The following is a 6,975-nucleotide window of genomic DNA, read 5'->3' on the forward strand; positions in this document are numbered from 1 at the left end:
TGTGTGTGTGGACCTGTCCCCCAGTGAGTGTCAGTGTGTGTGTATGGGACTGTCCCCCAGTGACAGAAAGTGTGTGGGACTGTCCCTCAGTGAGAGTAGGTGTGTATGTGGGACTGTCCCCCAGTGAGAGTCAGTGTGTGTGTGGGACTGGTCCCCCCCCCCAGTGAGAGTCGGTGTGTGTGTGGGACAGTCCCCCCAGTGAGAGTCGGTGTGTGTGTGGGGCCTGGAGGCACAGCCTTTAATCTCAGCCTTTCACTGTCAATTTGTGTCAAGGAGTGAAGATTATTGCCTGCTGACATAATTCGGAAAATTGTCCATTTGTATTTTCATGTTTGCAGAGAGATTCACTTGTCTGTTTTTAAAATCCCATTGCCCAAAATCTTTGTGTTGCGTCATCAGTGGTTGTCGATGGAGTAGCCCTGTCTGCCGTCCACATTAAACACTCTCCCTCTTTTTAAGTGAAATTCTGATGCTAATAAACATAGTTAGCTCTTCGCCTGTTGTATGAATGTGTTTACTGTCACATTAGCACACTGGGAAGCAGTTCTTCAGAGTCTGTCCTGTGAGCTGCTGAGTCTTGGCATTAAAGCCAGCCTCAGGGGACCCCTGGACCTGAGGCGGAGTAGCTGAAGAAACTGTGGCAGGTCCTCTTCTGTTGTGGGAGGGTCGCGGACAGGAACATCGATGTGATGCTGGTGTGGGTTCTGCTGTCATTAATCAGAGCATCGCTAACTTGTCTTCCCCAAGGTATTCATGATAATCTGATAGTACAACAACAGGCGAGCCACTCTCATAATGACCGACTGTAATAAAGCGAAGCAGGAATTCTTGGAGAAGCTTCACTCCTGTGCCAGAGTCGGACAGCCATTCAGCCGGAGTGACTGCAGTGGTCAATTCCCACTCGTCAGGGTTTTGGACGAGTGGGGTCTACAGCAATGGTCGATGAACTCTTCAACCCCAGTACGATCCTCCTCCCCCGTCAACCTTTTCCTGTTCTGGGCATTAGCATCAGATTGACCACATCTTCAGGCGGGGAGAGGAAGCTGCAATGTGTGTACGTACCAAAAGCCATGTCTGGTGCTGACTGCAGTACTGACCACTGTTGTGTTATTTTAATGCCAGACCTTGATGTCCCCAGTTTACGAGAGTCCTGACTTATCTCTGAGCCTTGAAAATGTAAGTTGTCGTTATGTACACTATCTGGGAGAGTTCACCTCAGGCACAGTGACTCCACAGTGGAGCATTCCACGGTCAGTGTCACGGTGAGGCGGTCTAGGAAGAGCATCCTGCGGTCAGCGTCTTGGTGAATCGGTCTGGGAAGAGCATCCTGTGGTCAGCGTCTTGGTGAATCGGTCTGGGAAGAGCATCCTGTGGTCAGCGTCGTGGTGAATCGGTCTGGGATAGATCATCCTGTGGTCAGTGTCTCGGTGAATCGGTCTGGGAAGAGTGTCCCGTGGTCAGCGTCTTGGTGAATCGGTCTGGGAAGAGGGTTCCGTGGTCAGTGTCTTGGTGAATCGGTCTGGGAAGAGTCTCCTGTGGGCAGCATCTTGGTGAATCAGTGTATCAGTCTGGGAAGAGCGTCCCGTGGTCATCATCTCGGTGTATCAGTCTGGGAAGAAGGTAACGTGGTCAGCGTCTTGGTGAATCGGTCTGGAAAGAGTGTTTTGTGGTCAGCATCTTGGTGAATCGGTCTGGGAAGAGTGTCCCGTGGTCAGCGTCTTGGTGAATTGGTCTGGAAAGAGTGTTTTGTGGTCAGCGTCTTGGTGAATCGGTCTGGGAAGAGGGTTCCGTGGTCAGTGTCTTGGTAAATCGGTCTGGGAAGAGTGTCCTACGGGCAGCATCTTGGTGAATCGGTCTGGGAAGAGGATCCTGTGGTCAGCGTCTCGGTGAATCAGTCTGGGAAGAGGGTCCTGTGGTCAGTGTCTTGGTGAGTCGGTCCGGGAAGAGCGTCCCACGGTCAGCGTCTCGGTGAATCGGTCTGGGAAGAGTGTCCTGTGGTCAGCGTCGTGGTGAATCGGTCTGGGAAGAGGGTCCCGTGGTCAGTGCCTCGGTGAATCGGTCTGGGAAGAGTGTCCCGTGGGCAGCGTGCGGTGAATCGGTCTGGGTAGAGCATCCTGTGGTCAGTGTCTCGGTGAATCAGTCTGGGAAGAGTGTTTTGTGGTCAGTGTCTTGGTGAGTCGGTCGGGGAAGAGTGTCCCGTGGTCAGCGTCTCGGTGAATCGGTCTGGGAAGAGTGTCCCGTGGTCAGCGTGCGGGGATTCGGTCTGGCTAGAGCATCCTGTGGTCAGCGTCTTGGTGAATCGGTCTGGGAAGAGGGTCCCGTGGTCAGCGTCTTGGTGAATCGGTCTGGGAAGAGGGTTCCGTGGTCAGTGTCTTGGTGAATCGGTCTGGGAAGAGTGTCCTGCGGGCAGCACCTTGGTGAATCGGTCTGGGAAGAGCATCATGTGGTCAGTGTCGTAGTGAATTGGTCTGGGAAGAGCATCCTGTGGTCAGTGTCTCGGTGAATCGGTCTGCGAAGAGTGTCCTGTGGGCAGCATCTTGGTGAATAGGTCTGGGAAGAGCATCCTGTGGTCAGTGTCGTAGTGAATTGGTCTGGGAAGAGCATCCTGTGGTCAGTGTCATGGTGAATCGGTCTGGGATAGATCATCCTGTGGTCAGCGTCTCGGTGAATCGGTCTGGGAAGAGGGTCCTTTGGTCAGTGTCTCGGTGAATCGGTCTGGGAAGAGGGTCCTTTGGTCAGTGTCTCGATGAATCGGTCTGGGATAGATCATCCTGTGGTCAGCGTCTCGGTGAATCAGTCTGGGAAGAGCCTCTCACGGTCAGCGTCTCGGTGAATCAGTCTAGGAAGAGCATCCTGTGGTCAGTGTCGTAGTGAATTGGTCTGGGAAGAGCGTCCCCTGGTCAGCGGCTCGATGTATCAGTCTGGGAAGAGGGTAATGTGGTCAGCGTCTTGGTGAATCGGTCCGGGAAGAGCGTCCCGTGGTCAGCGTCTCGGTGAATCGGTCTAGGAAGAATGTCCTGTGGTCAGTGTCTCGGTGAATCGGTCTGGGAAGAGTGTCCTGTGGGCAGCATCTTGGTGAATAGGTCTGGGAAGAGCATCCTGTGGTCAGTATCGTAGTGAATTGGTCTGGGAAGAGCATCCTGTGGTCAGTGTCGTGGTGAATCGGTCTGGGATAGATCATCCTGTGGTCAGCGTCTCGGTGAATCGGTCTGGGATAGATCATCCTGTGGTCAGCGTCTCGGTGAATCAGTCTGGGAAGAGCGTCCCACGGTCAGCGTCTCGGTGAATCAGTCTAGGAAGAGCATCCTGTGGTCAGTGTCGTAGTGAATTGGTCTGGGAAGTGCGTCCCGTGGTCAGCGGCTCGGTGTATCAGTCTGGGAAGAGGGTAATGTGGTCAGCGTCTTGGTGAATCGGTCCGGGAAGAGCGTCCCGTGGTCAGCGTCTTGGTGAATCGGTCTAGGAAGAATGTCCTGTGGTCAGCGTCTTGGTGAATTGGTCTAGGAAGAGTGTCCTGTGATCAGCGTCTCGGTGAATCGGTCTGGGAAGAAGGTCCTGTGCTCAGCGTCTCGGTGAATCGGTCTGGGAAGAGTGTCCTCTGGTCAGTGTCGTGGCGAATCAGTCTGGGAAGAGAGTCCTGTGGTCAGCGTCTCGGTGAATCGGTCTGGGAAGAGGGTCCCATGGTCAGCGTCTTGGTGGATCGGTCTGGGAAGTAGGTCCTGTGGTCAGCGTCTCGGTGAATCGGTCCGGGAAGAGCATCCTGTGGTCAGCATCTTGGTGAATCGGTCTGGGAAGAGGATACTGTGCTCAGCGTCTCAGTGAATCGGTCCGGGAAGAATGTTTTGTGGTCAGCATCTCGGTGAATCGGTCTGGGAAGAGGATCCTGTGCTCAGCGTCTCAGTGAATCGGTCTGGGAAGAGTGTCCCGTGGTCAGTGTCGTGGCGAATCGGTCTGGGAAGAGAGTCCTGTGGTCAGCGTCTCGGCGAATCGGTCTGGGAAGAGGGTCCCATGGTCAGCGTCTTGGTGAATCGGTCTGGGAAGAGGGTACCGTGGTCAGTGTCTTGGTGAATCGGTCTGGGAAGAGTGTCCTGTGGTCAGCATCTCGGTGAATCGGTCTGGGAAGAGGGTCCTGTGGTCAGCGTCTTGGTGAATCGGTCTGGGAAGAGGGTCCCATGGTCAGCGTCTCGGTGAATCGGTCTGGGAAGAGGGTACCGTGGTCAGTGTCTCGGTGAATCGGTCTGGGAAGAGTGTCCTGTGGTCAGCATCTCAGTGAATCGGTCTGGGAAAGGGTCCTGTGGTCAGTGTCTCGGTGAATCGGTCTGGGAAGAGGGTCCTGTGGTCAGTGTCTTGGTGAATCTGTCTAGGAAGAGTGTTTTGTGGTCAGCGTATTGGTGATTCGGTCTGGGAAGAGTGTCCTGTGGTCAGCGTATTGGTGAATCGGTCTGGGAAGAGCGTCCCGCGGTCAGCGTCTCGGTGAATTGGTCTGGGAAGAGGGTCCCAGTGGTCAGTGTCTCGATGAATCGGCCTGGGAAGAGTGTCCCGTGGTCAGCGTCTTGTTGAATCGGTCTGGGCAGAGTGTCCCGTGGTCATCATCTCGGTGAATCGGTCTGGGAAGAGCATCCTGTGGTCAGCATCTTGGTGAATCGGTCTGGGAAGAGCATCCTGTGGTCAGTGTCGTAGTGAATTGTTCTGGGAAGAACATCCTGTGGTCAGTGTCTCGGTGGATCGGTCAGGGAAGAGGATCCTGTGGTCAGCGTCTTGGTGAATCGGTCTGGGAAGAGGATCCTGTGCTCAGCGTCTTGGTGAATCGGTCTGGGAAGATGGTCCTGTGGTCAGTGTCTCGGTGAATCGGTCTGGGAAGAGGGTCCTGTGGTCAGCGTCTTGGTGAATCGGTCTGGGAAGAGTGTTTTGTGGTCAGTGTCTTGGTGAATCGGTCTGGCAAGCGTGTCCCGTGGTCAGCGTCTTGGTGAATCGGTCTGGGAAGAGTGTCCCGTGGTCAGCGTCTTGGTGAATCGGTCTGGGAAGAGGGTCCCGTGGTCAGCGTCTTGGTGAATCGGTCTGGGAAGAGGGCCCTGTGGTCAGTGTGTCGGTGAATCGGTCTGGGAAGAGGGTCCTGTGGTCAGCGCCTCGGTGAATCGGTCTGGGAAGAGGATCCCACGGTCAGTGTCACGGTGAATCGGTCTGGGAAGAGGGTCCTGTGGTCAGCGTCTCAGTGAATCGGTCTGGGAAGAGGGTCCTGTGGTCAGTGTCTCAGTGAATTGGTCTGGGAAGAGTGTTTTGTGGTCAGCGTATTGGTGAATCGGTCTGGGAAGAGTGTCCTGTGGCCAGCATCTCGGTGAATCGGTCTGGGAAGAGTGTTTTGTGGTCAGTGTCTCGGTGAATCGGTCTGGGAAGAGGGTCCTGTGGTCAGCGTCTTGGTGAATCCGTCTAGGAAGAGTGTTTTGTGGTCAGCGTATTGGTGAATCGGTCTGGGAAGAGTGTCCTGTGGTCAGCGTATTGGTGATTTGGTCTGGGAAGAGCGTCCCGCGGTCAGCGTCTCGGTGAATCGGTCTGGGAAGAGGGCCCAGTGGTCAGTGTCTCGATGAATCGGACTGGGAAGAGTGTCCCGTGGTCAGCGTCTTGGTGAATCGGTCTGGGAAGAGTGTCCCGTGGTCAGCGTCTTGGTGAATCGGTCTGGGAAGAGGGTCCCATGGTCAGTGTCTCGGTGAATCGGTCTGGGAAGAGGGTACCGTGGTCAGTGTCTCGGTGAATCGGTCTGGGAAGAGGGTCCTGTGGTCAGCGCCTCGGTGAATCGGTCTGGGAAGAGGATCCCACGGTCAGTGTCACGGTGAATCGGTCTGGGAAGAGGGTCCTGTGGTCAGCGTCTTAGTGAATCGGTCTGGGAAGAGGGTCCTGTGGTCAGTGTCTCAGTGAATCGGTCTGGGAAGAGTGTTTTGTGGTCAGTGTATTGGTGAATCGGTCTGGGAAGAGGGTCCTGTGGTCAGTGTCTCGGTGAATCGGTCTGGGAAGAGGATCCTATGGTCAGTGTCTCTGTGAATCGGTCTGGGAAGAGGGTCCTGTGGTCAGTGTCTCGGTGAATCGGTCTGGGGAGAGGGTCCTGTGGTCAGCCTCTCGGTGAATCGGTCTGGGAAGAGGGTCCTGTGGTCAGTGTCTCGGTGAATCGGTCTGGGAAGAGGGTCGCGTGGTCAGCGTCTCGGTGAATCGGTCTGGGAAGAGGGTCCTGTGGTCAGTGTCTCGGTGAATCGGTCTGGGAAGAGCATCTCGCGGTCAGCGTCTTGGTGAATTGGTCTGGGAAGTGTGTCCCGCGGTCAGCGTCTCGGTGAATCGGTCTGGGAAGAAGGTTCTGTGGTCAGCGTCTTGGTGAATCGGTCTGGGAAAAAGGTCCTGTGGTCAGCGTCTTGGTGAATCGGTCTGGGAAGAGTGTCCTGTGGTCAGCGTCTTGGTGAGTCGGTCTGGGAAGAGGGTCCTGTGGTCAGTATCTTGGTGAATCGGTCTGGGAAGAGGGTCCCATGGTCAGTGTCTCGATGAATCGGTCTGGGAAGAGCGAACCCTGGTCAGTGTCTTGGTAAATCGGTCTGGGAAGAATGTCCTGTGGTCAGTGTCGGTGAATCGGTCTGGGAAGGGGATACTGTGGTCAGTGTCTCGGTGAATCGGTCTGGGAAGAGTGTCTCGCGGTCAGCGTCTCGGTGAATCTGTCTGGGAGGAGGCTCCTGTGGTCAGTGTCGTGGTGAATCGGTCTTGGAAGAGGGTCCTGTGGTCAGCGTCTCGGTGAATCGGTCTTGGAAGAGGGTCCTGTGGTCAGCGTCTCGGTGAATCGGTCTGGGAAGAGCGTCCTGTGGTCAGTGTGTCGGTGAATCGGTCTGGGAAGAGCGTCCTGTGGTCAGTGTGTCGGTGAATCGGTCTGGGAAGAGGGTCCTGTGGTCAGCGTCTCCGTGAATCGGTCAGGGAAGAATGTCCCGGGGTCAGCGTCTCAGTGAA

Source organism: Chiloscyllium plagiosum, chromosome 3 (genome assembly GCF_004010195.1).
Source record: "Chiloscyllium plagiosum isolate BGI_BamShark_2017 chromosome 3, ASM401019v2, whole genome shotgun sequence".
NCBI classification, from domain to species: domain Eukaryota; kingdom Metazoa; phylum Chordata; class Chondrichthyes; order Orectolobiformes; family Hemiscylliidae; genus Chiloscyllium; species Chiloscyllium plagiosum.